The sequence below is a fragment of the Adiantum capillus-veneris genome, chromosome 27, assembly GCF_014529385.1.
Source record: "Adiantum capillus-veneris isolate H3 chromosome 27, ASM1452938v2, whole genome shotgun sequence".
NCBI lineage: Eukaryota > Viridiplantae > Streptophyta > Polypodiopsida > Polypodiales > Pteridaceae > Adiantum > Adiantum capillus-veneris.
Genome location: NC_140957.1, coordinates 120,581,014 through 120,596,095, shown reverse-complemented (window position 1 = coordinate 120,596,095; position 15,082 = coordinate 120,581,014).

Here is a 15,082-nt window from a genome sequence, read left to right as displayed (position 1 = left end):
TATCATCCACAAACAAAACGTATTCCGGTTTCACAGGATGCAGTGTTTGTGGAAGATTCTGTTCATCCCTTGTTGTCATGTACTAGAGACAGTAATGTAAGCTCACATGACATTTATGACACTTTGTTGCCTCTTTTCAGTGGTGGAAATATGAATGTAAGTTCCAATGAGGAAAATGTACAGCCTATGGGGGTTTCTGAAAATGTTTTAGATCAGCCTATTACTGATGCAGATGTACATGATGGACTTGATGAGGAAAGGGCTGAAAATGATCAGGCTAGAGGTATGCCAAAATGGCTGGTGCACACTTTGCATGACAGTAAATTGGATGCACCTTTGTCTAGTCGTACTCGTTCAGGCTCTCGCCATGCATCTTATGCATCAGATTGTTATGCTTTGGCTGTGTCTAGTTTACATGATGTTGAGGAGCCTATGTCTTTTGATGAAGCACATAATTCAAAAAATTGGATGGCTGCCATGCAATCAGAATATGATGCACTTATAGAAAATGACACATGGACTTTATGTGATTTGCCTCCTGGAAAAAAGGCCATTGGTACGAAGTGGGTTTACAAGTTGAAACGCAAACCGGATGGTGAGATCGATCGCCATAAGGCTCGACCTGTTGCAAAGGGTTATGCACAACAAAAAGGCATAGATTATGAAGAGACTTTTGGTCCCACTTGTCGTATGACTACTGTGCGTTTTCTATGTGCATTGGCAGCTCATTTTGGTTGGGATGTACATTAATCAGACATTGTTACTTCTTTCTTGAATGGTGACATATTTGAGGAAGTTTATGTAACGCAGCCTCGTGGTTTTTTCATAAAAGGACAAGAGGACAAAGTGTGCAAATGTAACAAGGCTTTGTATGGGTTGAAGCAATCTCCTCGTGCTTGGTATGAGAAAGCTGACACTCATTTGGTCAAACAAGGCTTTCGTAACAGTCCAACAGAAAGCGCATTGTATGTAAAGCGTGAGGGTGATATACTTCTCATTGTGGTTCTTTATGTTGATGATTTGCTGATCACTGGACCAAATGAGAGACATATTTCTGAAGTTAAGGCTGATTTGAATGCTACTTTCAAGATGAAAGATTTGGGGCTGTTGCATCATTATTTGGGTATACAGTTTAAGCAGTGTGATGGTGGTATTGCCTTGTGTCAAAAAAGTTACATAGAGACATTGCTATGTAAGTTTGGACTTGAGGATTGCAAACCTATTGCCACTCCCATGCAAATAGGTTTGAAGTTGAGTCTACATAATGCTGGTGATCCTGCTGATGTCACTCTTTACCAAACTGCTGTTGGCTGCCTCATTTATGTATGCAACACGAGGCCGGATTTGCAGTCTCACAGGTCAGCAGATTTATGCATAGCCCAGGGTCTAAGCATTGGCAGGCTGTCAAGAGGATTTTCCGCTACCTTAGCGAAACTTTACATCTTGGCTTGTTTTATCCCAAGGGGGGATCATTGCCGCCAGACTTACATGCTTTTTCAGACTCGGATTGGGCTGGTTGTTTTGACACGCGAGTGTCCACAAGTGGTTTTTGTTTCATACTTGGCAGTTCATGTATATCATGGTTGTTTTCCGCTACCTTAGTGGAACTTTACATCTTGGCTTGTTTTATCCCAAGGGGGATCATTGCCGCCAGACTTACATGCTTTTTCAGACTCGGATTGGCGGACTCGGATTGGGCTGGTTGTTTTGACACGCGAGTGTCCACAAGTGGTTTTTGTTTCATGCTTGGCAGTTCATGTATATCATGGTTGAGCAAGAAGCAACCTACTGTGGCCACTTCGAGTTGTGAGGCTGAGTACATGGCAGTCTTCACAGCTACGGTTGAGTTTGTATAGCTCAGACGCCTTATGGCTGATTTGGGTGTTGGACAGGACACTGCCAACACTATCTACACTGACAGTCAAATCGCATTGGCAGTTGCGAGAAACCCAATTTTTCATGCTCGCACAAAGCACATTCAGGTGCATTACCACTATGTCAGGGAGAGGCTCTCAGCAGGAGAGATCAACTTGGCTTATGTGCCAACACAGGACAACCTTGCAGATCTTTTCACAAAGGCATTGTCTCGTGAGAAGCTTGAAGCTTTTCGCAAAGCTTTGGGCTTACTCCCCTTTGTGGACTGATCCTATCCTCAGGGCATGGCACTTCCCTTTACGCATGTGCCAGCTCTCGTTCACTGCATCACTCCAAGGGGGATTTGTTACCATATACATGTGGACCTAGTGATGTGTGTGAACACACTAGAACCGCCGGGGCATTTTTTCCCTCTTTAGGAGGTTTTTTCCCCCGTGCATTGTATATACGCCCATCACTCTAGGGCTATCTATCTTTCCATTGCACACTAAGTAACACACTCTCTATTGTGTGCCTTGAGCTTCCTTCGTCTTCTCCAAGCTGTGTGTGTTTCTCTACAACCCTAATTCCAATAGTGAATGCATATGCCACCTTCCAAGATTGGATGAATAGGGTATTTGGTCCATACCTGGGACAATTTATCAGGGTCTTTATGGATGATATAGGCTGCTACAGTTCAAGATTGGAGCACCTATTGAAGTTGCAGTTATGCTTTCAAAGGCTAGATGAAGAAGGAGGTCAGTTAAACCCCAAAAAGTGCAAGCTAGCACAGTCTCAAGCGTAGCTATTGGGTCATGTGGTGTCACAAATTGGTATAGAGGCTGATCCCGAAAAGGTAAAGGCATTGGTGTTGATGGATCCGCCATCATATGCTCAAGGTTTGTCTTCGTTTGTCCATAAGATGAAGTATCTATCACGTTTCTTTTGGATGTTGTCACAATATGTGCATCCTCTTCAAAAGAGGGACCAGCAAGTGCATGGTTATGAGTGGGATGGAGAAGCTTAGGAGGCCTTTGATAGGGTCAAGTAGATTTTGTGTCAATTGCCAGCGGTGTGTCCTCCCAATCGAGAGGACGGCTTCTATGAGTCTATGACAGTGGACACAGTTGCTATTGGAGTGGTTCTACTGCAAAAGGTAGGGAGAAGCTACAAGCCGGTATACTTTGAGAGCAGGGTGATTAGCCCAGAAGAGGCTACCTACACCGAGGTAGAGCAATGGGTGATGGCTCTGGTCTTTGCTTGCAGGAAATTCATGGTGCATTTGATTGTGTGCAAGTTTTTTGTGTTGATAGCTAATAATCTATTTCCAGAGGTAGTGCTACATTTGAAGCCAGGAAGGAGGATTATGAAGTGGGTATTGGAGCTGCAAGAGTTCAAGTTCGAGTTCGAGTTCAAGGTAGATCACACGAGTCGATCTCACTTGGCAGACATTCTTGTCAGCAAGGCCATCGATTTGCCGGCCTATCCAAGAGTGGTGCGAGATGAAGCTAAGGAGAAGCCGGATTTGGAGGATGCTTTTACAATGTGGTTCGACAGAGCGTATCGAAGGGTAGTACAGAAAGCAGGAGGAGGTGTGGTGATACACGACCCACACGACAAAGCTATATTTTTGAAGGCGTATGATCTGGAGGGCGTCCACACCAATAATGAGGCGGAGTATCTCACTCTGCATTTGGGTTTGAAGCAGTGCATAGAGTTTGGCATTTCAAGGTTGGTAGTGAAGGGAGATGCGTTGCTAGTCATCAAGAAATTGTTAGGCCAATGGCAGGTAAAGCGCGATTCATTGAAGCATTGGTTCTTTTCGATCAAGAAGATGCTAAAGTCTTTTGAAGAGGTTCAATTCAAGCATGTGAGGAGAGAACAAAACCAAGAGGCGGATCGGCTAGCAAGTAGCAGAGTACAAGTGCATGTTGCAGGTTTATATGTGGCCCCAGCCACCTATGCAAGTAGGGAGACTCTAAAGGAGATTGAAGGTATTTTGGGTACGGGGCAATGTTCAGAAGGTTTGTCTAAGCTACAAAAGAGAAGAGTGGTGCAGAAGGCCCGCAAATTCACACTGGTAGGTGCGGATCTCATGAACTATGGGCGTGACGGAGTGCTTAGAAGGGTGCTATACAAAGAAGAGATAGAAATGGTCCTGGAGCAATGCCACGAAGAGAGTGGACATCAGGGCAAAGACCAGGTTCTGTTTCAAGTGCTTAGAGCAGGTTTTTGGTGGCCTTCCATAGTGAAGAACGTACATTACTGGTGCAAGATGTGCCACGAGTGTCAAACTATAGGTGAAAGACGACTGGTAGTGGAGTCACAAGGCGCCATCATCGCACAAAGTGCTTTCGAGAAGTGGGGTCTGGATGCCATAGGTCCTCTCCCAAAGTCTACTAATGGTAAGAAGTACGTGGTGGTAGCCATTGACTACCTTAAGGTGGGTCGAGGCCAAAGCAATGAAAGAAGTAAATGCTAATGTGGTGGCTCAGTTTGTGTTTGATAATATCTATTTCTATTTTGGTGTTCCATGGGTGTTAGTTTCTGATAGGGGTCAGGGGTTTAGAAGCAAGCTCATGAGCGCATTAGTGGAGAAGCTAAAGATTCAGCATCGGTTTTCCTCTCCCTATCACCCCCAATGCAATGGTCTAGTCGAGAGTGCTAATAGTCAAATTGTCAAGATGTTAACAAAGTACGTGTGTAAGCAGGAAGCTGAGTGGGAAACAAACCTAGAGAAGTGTCTATGGGCGTATATGACGTCCTATAAAGTAGCTACAAATTTCACTCCATCAGAGATAGTCTATGGTAAAGAGGTGGTGTTGTTGGTGCATGCACAGCTAGGTGCTTTAAAGGGTATGTGGCGTGTCAATTCCACTCAACAAGAAGTTCTATAGAATTGGATAGCCAATTTAGAGGCTTTGTAGATGGACAGAGAGGCAATGGCAGACTACTATGTGAAGCACAGAGAGAAGCGGATTGCCAAGTTCAATCAGAACCTGCTAGACAAGAAGATAGAAAAAGGAGACCTGGTCATGAAGTACGAAAGCTATCTGGATTTCACATTCGAGAAGAAGTTCAAGAAGAAGTGGGTAGGTCCGTATAGAGTGCGGAAGGACTTTTCGAATGGGACCTACCAGCAGCAGCAGCAGCTGGTAAGAGCCAATGGCAAGCTTCTTAGGAACAGGGTGAATGGTGTGCGGCTCAAACTGTATTTCGAGAGGGATTTAGTGCTTGAGGTGTAGCAAATTGTAGTCAAGGGGGTGGGCAACCCACCTAAAGCATGCGGTGTGCGAGAGAAAAGTGATGAAGCTTTTGTACATAGCATGTACATACAATTATGGTTCTGCGAGTGCTTTTAACCATCAATTTGGTTTGCCAGTTTTAAAGTTCTGTACATATGCTTTTGGTCAAACATAAATGTTCGACGAGGGGGCTGGGCAATGATGGTGAAGCCAAAGTTGGTCTAAGCTAGGAGGTGGTCTATGCCAAGCAGAGAGTGCAGGCAAGTGCAATGCAGAAGGCTAGGGCAGGTGCCAAGGACATGGGCAGCCAAGAGGTAACGAGAAAGTATGCTCAATGCGGCTAGGCCAAGGAGGTTAAAAAAAAAGCTCAGCTAGGGTAGCAGATGAAGGTGTCCAAGGTGCTCTATCAGTGTCTTGAAATGTAGACCTCAGCGTGCTCTAGAAGCCGGTCGAGACGGCTTGTCAAACGGAGCCCCAGTGCTCAAGATATTGCAGTTCAAAGTTAGAAGGTGTTGCAGATCCTCGATGGACAGGGCAGCTGGGATAGGTGGCCCAAGCAGGTGTCAGTGGATACACGTGTAGAGCTCGCGTTATGGAGCATGCCAATCTTCTCAGATTGCAAATCAGAGCTCTAGTTAGCAAGTTAAGGCCATCAAAAGATTTCTCGGGGGCCGGGTCTGGTCCCACTTGACCGCATTGGAGGATGTGCCATCTGGCATCGTTTTGGCCTTGCCAAGGTTCTTGGTGATAGTGTGCACCATGTGAAGTTAACACAAATCAACGGTTCGTCCATCGAATGTTCGATCGGTTGGATACAACAAGATCAAGTTGGGAGCATTTGGAAGTGAAAGGTTTGCAGATGACTTTCCCGTTTTTTGGCGTCCTTGAATAGCGAGCTCATAAGGATTGGAAGGCGGTGAGATTTTCCCGGACAGGGACTGACATGGTCGGAATTCGATGGAGCTTTACGGCTTGGAAATCCGACCCGGGACCAAAGTATGGCAGGCATAGCAAGTAGGAGGGAGAAGGTGAGAGTGGGAATATTGTTTTTAAGGAAAAAAAACTTAAATTTAAAGTACCTGGGGGCAATTTACTGGAGGGCACCACGTGTCAAGGAAAAAACCCACATGCACTGACGATGTTATGTACTGGGCCATAAACTCTTCATAGTGTACAAAGGGGGGGAGAGGGGACCTCCCTCACCCCATGACGACGATGAGCGCAATGGGCGCTGCGTTGGATGTCGCGTGGCCCTGCAGAGCAGATATGGAGGAAGTTTTGGCCTAATTGGGGCGCACAGTGGAGTCGGCTGGTGGCAAACGGTGGCGGTTGGGCATAGCGCCATGCTGACGTGGAAGCTCTTAAGAGGGGCACGTGCCCGCGGCCATCAAAGGCCCCCCATCTTTTAGAGTTGAGGGAGAGAGGGCAATAGTGAACTCGCTATTGCCCCCCCTCCCCGGTGTGTGGTTAAGGGAAGCATCCCATAGAGGTAAAAAGAGGGCAGAGGCAGCAAGAGCCAAGGAGGGATGTCCCACAGGCAATGGGCCTTAGAGAGAGAGAGAGAGAGAGAGAGAGAGAGAGAGAGAGAGAGAGAGAGAGAGAGAGAGAGAGAGAGAGAGAGAGAGAGAGAGAGAGAGAGAGAGAGAGAGAGAGAGAGAGAGAGAGAGAGAGAGAGAGAGAGAGAGCTTGAGGAAGGCCAAGTGGACCGAGCAAAGAGCAAGGGCCTGCAGTGATTAAGGCAAGGGCCAGTAGGAGGCAAGCCAAGGCAAGAGCAAAGTGGAAGCCGGACAAAGGTGGTCAAGGGTCAAAGAGGAGCCAAAAGAGCAGTGGAAAATGGTATCACCAAAGGGGTAAATATGAAGGCGAAAAAAAAAGGAGAAGTGAAGGGGCAATAACGACATCGCTAATGCCCCCCCCCCCCCCCCCCCCCCCCCCCCCCCCCCCCCCTCTCAAGTGCAAAAGAGAGAGGAAGAGAGCAGATGGAGTAAAGCGGTTTCCCCCTTCCAAAAAATGCCAAATCAAGATGGCAGATGGTCCAAATAAAGTATAAATTCCAAAATTAAAGACCCCCTTATAAAAGTCAAAATTAGATCAAATTAGGGGCTTTTTTCCTGGTTGTTTTGGTGCCGTTTGAAGCCTGCAAACTGGAGTTCTCTAACAAGCTAGCCCCTTTGTAACTTTTTCTTAAAAATGGCCATAGTGATGGCAGTGCAAGCCAGTGTATATGCTTTTTGAAGTGCAATCAAGCCACAGTTGCCCCTCTTGATGTTGTTTCCCCTTCCCGCCCCTCTTTCTCCTACTTTCATGTTTCCCCTCGATGCCGGCTATGTGGATGTTTGTGCCCCCCGGACGGACGGTGTTTTGTGTGAGAGAGTGAGATTGAGCGGCTTTGAGTGTGTGTAAGGGTGGAGACAAACGGTGGCATTAGGTGTGCGTTGTGTGGTGGATTTGTGGAGTGTGTGAGCTGTAAAATCTGGGAGGCGGTGGTCTGTTGGTGTAAAGTATTTCTTTGAAGGTGTTTTTCGAGAGGACAAGGGTGTTGTGGATACCCTGATCTATAGAGAGGACCTTGTGTTTGTGCCGTGCGTGTTCCCCCATTCCCCCTCTCCACCGAGTTCTTACTTAAATCTTGTAGACCTTTCAACCATGCGGTGTTTAAGGCCTTAAGATGGAGTCCTATTAGTTGTAGATCAAGTCTATTCACAAGATGCTATCAAATTCTAGAGTCTTCATCTCTTTAATTAGATTAGAGTGAAGTGTTATTAGCATTGTAAGTGATCAAACACTCTTTGATTGGAGAGAAAATTTGATACAAAATCCTTTCTAAGGGGGTTGAATCCAAAATGTCCGACTATCAACTAATGTCAAGTTCTCTCTCTCAATGTATGTGTGTGTGTGTGTGTGCGTGCGCGTGCGCACATGTAACTGTGTTCAAGTTCATGTGTGCATGCATGATTGAATCTTGATGATATTATACATGTCTTTGCAAATGTCTTATTATAGTATGATTAGTTATACACAAAGTGATTGATCTACAAATTAGTGTCCATTTTTTCGTTGTTATATGGCCAATAATCTGACATTGGTATCGAAGCCTTTTGAGATTATTCTTTCTTTTTGAGGATAGGATGGTTTTGTTAGTGTCTGATGTGTCAGGGTACTTAGCTTTTTGGACTTTAACTAAGGTCTTAGCTTTAAAAACCTTAGGGGTATGTTTACACAAGTGCCTTTGCTTAGGTAGTTTGAAATAATTGAAATGTCTTATGGCGTGTAGTAGTTTTTGGGATGTAACCAACGAGCAGTTTGCAATTTCCCTATAGTCGTACTACTGTTTTGGGTCTATAGTTTGATGGTGATGATGAATACACAGTGAAGCAGTACTTTCTTATTTTAATTATGGTGTTTCTTATTCATATACTTTGCAGTTCTATGATTAAATGAGCGGTATCCTGTACTTGTTTTTCTTTATTCTGCATGTTTCTTGTACTGAATACCTGTTTGGGATGTGAGCCTCTAACACTTTGGCGATCTTGAAACTGGCTCAAATTCAGCATGCACCAAATGTCACTCAAGAATGCAGCAAGAAACTGATATGTTGGTTGACATAGACCCCACCTGCAGGAATTTTCCGATTGGGTAACCCCGCACGAAGAGTCTGTGGAATATGCAACAAAGTTCTTGGAGAAGTTCTTCTTGAATCTTCCAGGGGAAATCAAAGTTTCAATTGTTGACAAGGTAGTACCTCATTTTTACCTTTTGGGGCATGGAATTTACCTTCATGTTACAGTCTGTATGAAAGGAAAGTGTTGGTACAATATTTAAGATAGAAGAGAAGAAACAATGAATGAATGGGTCAGGGCAAGGGTCCAGTTTACCACAACACTCATATGGCACAAGGTTTAGATTGAGGAGAGAGTTCTCTGCAAGGGTAAGACATGAAGAAGAGTTGAGTAGTGATGACCAAGAAGAACCTATAAGGGGGCTTACTGCAGGAGTAGAAACTCTTGGGGAGGGGACTGAGCTGCAAGAACGTGAACACAGGCTGCAGGAAACCCCACTTGCAAACCAAGGAGGCCAACGAGCAACTCCTCCCACAACAGACCCACTCATGGGACAATTGGTTAATGTACTGCTAGCTAAGACAATCTTAAGGGCAAGAAGATTATTGCAGTTTGTACCATTAGGGATAGGTACTTTACCTTTCAATCCACTCCTGGTAAGAGTACTCAAAACACTTTCCATACCTCAAATGCCTCCACCAAATCCCAAAGTGGATGCGGAAAAGTTCAGCGGGAAAAAGTCCCAAGACGCTGATAGCCAAGTTAGTCAGTTTCAAACAAGGTGGTATGCAGGTGGATATGAGGCATTACATCTGGATGTAGTGAAGAAAGAATTTTGTAGCAACACTCCAGTGTAAAGCCATGGATTGGTTCTTGCAATATGGCATGGCATATTTTGCTGATTATAATTATTTGAGACAAAGATTTTTATTAAGGTTCAAAGAGGATAAAACACCTAAAGACATTTTGAAGAAATTGAGGAAATTGAAACAAAAAGATTTGCTGGTTGAAGATTATGCACAAAACTTTAGGAATTTTAATAATAGATTCAATTGGTATGAATCAATTTGGAATGTAAGGAAAACCATATTGTCCGGTTTGTCAAAGATTTGGTCATGAATATGAAAATTGTTATTATAATCTAGATTTCAGGGGAAGAAGACCTGAGTATATTACTTAGAAAATGAGGGAGGCAACTACAAATGTGGTAGCTCCTTAAGGTGCTAACAAGAGATATTAGGGACCTGCACCTCAAAGAAGGTTTCAAAACCAAAATAATTGGGGATACCAGAACAGAGGTCAAAATAATATGCAGCAGTTGCAATGTAATTACTATGGAGCAGGAGAGGACATAGACAAGGTCCTGATTGTGAACTATGGTGTATACACAAAAATGATAGAGGCATCCCTATCATCAAGTACAACAATAACAATAACAATAACAATAACAATAACAATAACAATAACAATAAAAATAACAATAACAATAACAATAACAATAACAATAACAATAACAATAACAATAACAATAACAAGAACAATAACAATAACAATAACAATAACAATAACAATAACAATAACAATAACAATAACAATAACAATAACAACAATATTAACAAGCCTTAGGAATAGAATCAACAACCTCCACCTCACCAGCAATAGAGACCTCCACGTGAGGCCAATTTAGTGGCATTGGAGGAATGGATTGAAGAAGAATGGATTGAGGAAGAATGAATTCAAGAGAGGGTACAGTTCCACTAGAAGGAACAGAAACCTGATCAAAAAGTACAAGATTGTCAGTATACTCAAGGAATAGGTAAGCATTACAATTGTGAATGTGCAACATGTATCCAGATTGAGGATATCCCTGAAAGAAGTGGGTGCACTGATGTCATGGTTGTAACAAGATCAAAATCAAAATCCAGGAAAGGAAACCGTACAGGAAAAAGAAGATCAATGCATTGTAAATTGGAAAGAGCAGAAAGAAGTGAGAATAGAAGTACGAGATTCCAAAGGTGGGAATATGCTATCTGAAGAATGGGAGTTTGCTGCAAGATCCTTGGCTGACCAAGGGAAAAGCACATTAGATAAAAGTAAGACTGCACTGAAAGAGTAGGTTAGTGGTCATGAATTTTACGAAGCCTTGTTGTCAGCTCCAATAGCATTTATTGTAAAGAAAATGTTGAGGTTGGTACCTACATTTTCCAAACAGTTATTGAAAAGATTAACGAATAAAGTGGAAGGTACAAATCAGGCAATAGGCAGGGAAACTGAACAGTCTTTTTGTGGAGAAGCATGTGAAGTCCTACCAATGGATGTGGATTACAAGGTACCAGTGGTGGAGGTATCTATTGAAAAATTGTTTGTTCCAAGAGTTTTCTTGAATGGCAGGTCAAGATTAATATTCTCCCAGAGTCGACATGCAAACATCTGAATCTCTTGAAGTGGGATCAAGTACCTTTTCAGGTGAAGATGGAAAACCAAGGATGGGTTTAGCCTTTAGGGATTTTGAGGAATTTGCAAATATTAGTGTCGAGACTGCAATTTGTGGCCAACTTTGTGGTTCTCAGGTTGGAATAATCTACTTGCTCTTATCCAATGATCTTGGGAGGCCCTGGTTAAGATAATCGAGAGTAAAGCAGTTGTGGGGAACAGAATCTATAGTGATCAAAAGAGAAAAGAAGAAAGTGAAAATGCCAGAGTGACTCAGAATGAACTGCAGGAACTGAACATGAATACCCAGGAGGAACCACAGAGAGTGAAGGTATCAGTGGATATGGATGAGGAGTTTAAATTGAAACTGAAGGAATTTTTGTTAGAATTCAAAGAATTTTTTGCATGGAAATACAAAGATATGAAAGGAGTAAATGCTAGCTTCCGTCAACACAAAATTAATTTGAAAACAGATGCAGTTCCAGCTGTACAACAAAGGTACATGATGAATCCTAATTATGCCAAATAGGCTAAAGAGGAGATTGACAAATTGTTGGATGTTGGTTTCATTTATCCTTTGGAGGAAGTTACTTGGTTGTCACCAATTGTTGTAGTTCCAAAGAAGAGTCAAAAGATCAGGGTGTGTGTGGATTATAGGAAATTGAATGCTGCTACAGTAACTAATCCATTTCCCTTCACTTTTTGTACACTATTGGATGCACTAGTTGGACATGAGATCTATAGCTTTTTGGATGGTTTTAGTGGTTACAACCAAATTTCAATGGCATTTGAAGACAGGGAAAAAATTGCTTTTGTGACTGAAAGGAGAGTTTATGCTAGCAATGTGATGACATTTGGCTTGAAAAATGCTCCACCAACATTTCAGAAAGCAGTACAACATGTGTTTTTTGAATTCTTACAAAATTTATGAGGGTTTTCTTGGATGATTTTAGTGTTTGGGAAAGAGGCAGGAGCATCTTGCACACTTTAGGTTGTGTTTTTAAAAATGCAAGAAATTCAGGTTGTCATTAAATCCAACCAAATGTGCTTTTGCAGTGAAAAGAGGAGTTCTTTTAGGGCATGTGATTTTTGAAGAAGGGGTTTCTATTGATCCAAGAAAGGTGGAATGTCATGCCAAGGGTAGGACCGGTAGGGCCAAGGGCAGGGCCAAGGGCCAGCATGGACATGCAGTCAAGGGTCTCTATGATTAGTAGGCCAAGAGCCTATATAAAGCATGGCTGGGTGGAGATAAGCATGTTCTAGTCCCCTCTACCTTTCATTGGTATCAAAGCTCAGGGGAAGGGAGAAGCTATGGAGGAGGGAAGGAGAAGGGTACGAGGTCAAATGTCTTTGCATGTGTATTCTCTCTCTCTCTCTCTCTCTCTCTCTCTCTCGGTCTCTCGCCTATGCAAGGCTGGAGTTTTTTCTCTCGCTCTTGGCGGGCTTGGAGCTTGTGGAAGCCATGGGCATGTCCCCTTGAAGAACAAAGCAAAAGAGGACAAAGTCGAGGCTGACAAGAAACAGGACAGTGGGAGTGGGTGCGTGCAAAGAACCATGGCGGTCTCGAGGCAGACACAAGCGGTACAGAGAAACCTCTTGCAAGGAGGGGGCAGCTAGAGCTGACTGTGAAAACACAGTCAAGCATGAACCTGAAGAGGGTCACCGTGAGCTGCTATGCAAAATCTGTTTATTCATGGAGCTCAACTGAGGCTCACAGCACTCGGTAGGAGCGAATCTCTCTCTTGTTCTATTGATCCGCCATCACCATGCAAAGAATGGAGCTTGTTTTCACATTTGAATGCCCTAAGGGTGCCCTAAGGCCACCCTAGGGGCCTTTCCCATAGCAACAGTAAACTCGTAAGCGCACACTTCTCCTCATCTTCCCTCCTCTAGCAAGGTGAGGGGATGAGTTGCCACCAAGGGACAATACATGTATCCAGCGAGGTGAGGTGAAGTGAATCCTTGCACACTCTAAAAATTACAAATACATTTGTGAATTTGCAAAAAAAAAATCAGGTGGTGGATCATCGGCCTCTTTAGGTAAAGCCAGGGCAAACAATCTTGGCCAAGATGATGGTCATGGACTTGAATTTAGCAAGTCCAAGGACTCGATTTTCTAGAGTTGGAGAAACTTTGACAAAGTTGGGGCGAGTATCAAACTCCCTCAAGATTCATGCAAGGCATGGAAGGGGTCCCCGAGAACCATTGACATGAAAGGTTATTGATCTGTTGCCTTCAACCCAACAATGGATTCTAGGGAAGCATGGCTTCGGGTTATCCACCATCGCTAACGATGTGAAGCCATGACCTTGAAGACAATTGCTTCATATTTGACAAAGTTTTTGGATAGAAGTTTTAAATGTTCATAAAAGCATGCTTCAAAACCATGGCTTATGGTGGAAGGGGAGCTTGTTCCAAGGGATGTTTTTCAAGGACAAATATCAAGGTGTGAGTATAGCCAACAACAAGTGAAGACACGATTGTTTAGCAGTATGCAAGTACAGGGAGGGCCTGTGGAGTAAACGGTAAACTTGTGACTTGTAGGGTCAAGGAACTTGGCAAGGCCAACCATTAAGTAATTGCAAGAAGCTGTCAAGAAAATTTTTTGGGGAATGGCTCCTAGGCGGGTTATCTGCCCATTATGTACTCAAACATGGATATGATCCACTCATTGTCAGCATGCATGATTGTTGGGGGCCATCGTAGCATAGCCTAATCAACCCAAGACGAACAAAATTATCAATCCTAGGATCGGTCACCCGGCTAGGGCATGGAAGCACGAGCATTGGATGTATCAAATGAGAGGATTCAAGAGTATGTTCATCCAATGAAATAGAGATTAGTCATTAATCACTAACACTAATCACATCATCAACCAAGCATCTCCTACAACATTAAGCCCACCGAAGTCTGACTTACCATAGACTAGAAACCCAAAAAACACTAATGATAAGCACACACTAATTTCATTGGTGTTGGCCTCTCCAATCACCACATGCCAATCAAGGCACTTCATCAAAAGCTACACACACAAGGTGAATGATGCTAGAGTTTCATAAAACCAATCCACACATAAGCAAAAAATAGGGCATATACACTAATTACAAGATTAAGAACAAACTTAATCAACCTAATTAGAGATGTTATATATCGCAAATCAAATGCTCGTAGAAGGATAAGAGTAGTTAATAAGTAAGAAGTCATCACACACACTCAAATTTAGAATAATGAGAAATGTGAAACTACTTCATGACAATTGGAATAGAAGAAGTAAGACTAATGTGAAAGTAAGGTTAGATTAAGAATGGTTGTCTAATTACAATGGATTAGCACTAGCCTCTTGTGGGATGGTAGTCTAACCTCACTATCCTATCTTATTGCAGTTTTAGCGAGAACCACGATTAAATTGTCAATCCATGGGACGAAGCTGACTCGACTAGTGCATAGAGGCTACAAGAGGTTGTCAATCTCTCGAAAGACAACTAACAACTTGCATCTAACTCAAGCTACACTCAAGTGACTGAAATCACCAAAAGACAATCGCTCATCGGCAAATAAATCACATCCGTTACAGCATCAAATGACATCCAAATGTAACAAAACTTTTAAGACAAGTTTATAAGACCTAAGCATACATGCTTATGGTATCAAACCCTACTTTAGGTCAAGTGCCAAAATCGTAATTATTAACAGCATTGGATTTTTGACTATTCATTTTCAACCTAGAATGCATCTAAATGCTTAGCAATACTGTCCCAATACCCCGCCTATGCTTAGTTTTTGATTTTGAAGTGTAAATTCCTAGTTATGATGAAATTAGGCTGCGGGTCTGCGACGCCAAAAGCTACGGAATATTGTGATGTGTTTATGTCAATGCGTAGAGCTCTAACTTGCGGTTGCAATGCAACAAACACGACTGCAATGTGACAATAGGGGAGGCAGTAGGAAGCGCAAGAAGGACAGAAGTGAGCGCGAGAAGGACAGAAGTGA